Below are 457 nucleotides of genomic sequence, written 5' to 3'. Positions count from 1 at the left end.
TGTACATTGGTATAGATAGCAACTGGAAACACAGGGAATCCAGTATAGATGACTCCTTCAGGATAAGTGGTGAGAGGGGCAATGCCTGGAGGGTGAAGGGAATGTGGGGTAGAAAGAGGGAACCAATTACAAGAATCTAAGTATTGCCTCCTCCCTGGAGGATGGACAGCAGAGAAGAAGGCGGAGGGAAACATCGAACAGGGTAACTTATGACAAAACTATAATAATTTATGAACTATGAAGGGATCATGAGTGAGGAGGGAGGGGGAAAATAAGCAACTGATATTAGGGGCTAGAGTGGGAGGCAAATGTTTTGAGAATGATGAGGGCAACAAATTTGCATATGTGCTTGACACAATGGATGGATATATGGATTGTGATGAGAATTGTATGAGGCCCCAATAAAATAATTTTTAAAAAATAATGGGCTCAACTATAAGAACAAGTGTGAGGATGG

Source organism: Echinops telfairi, unplaced genomic scaffold (genome assembly GCF_000313985.2).
Source record: "Echinops telfairi isolate 266 unplaced genomic scaffold, ASM31398v2 ScPeMD7_7419;HRSCAF=8457, whole genome shotgun sequence".
NCBI classification, from domain to species: domain Eukaryota; kingdom Metazoa; phylum Chordata; class Mammalia; order Afrosoricida; family Tenrecidae; genus Echinops; species Echinops telfairi.
The sequence above is the reverse complement of the archived record's forward strand: the minus strand, read 5'-3'. Positions refer to the sequence as shown.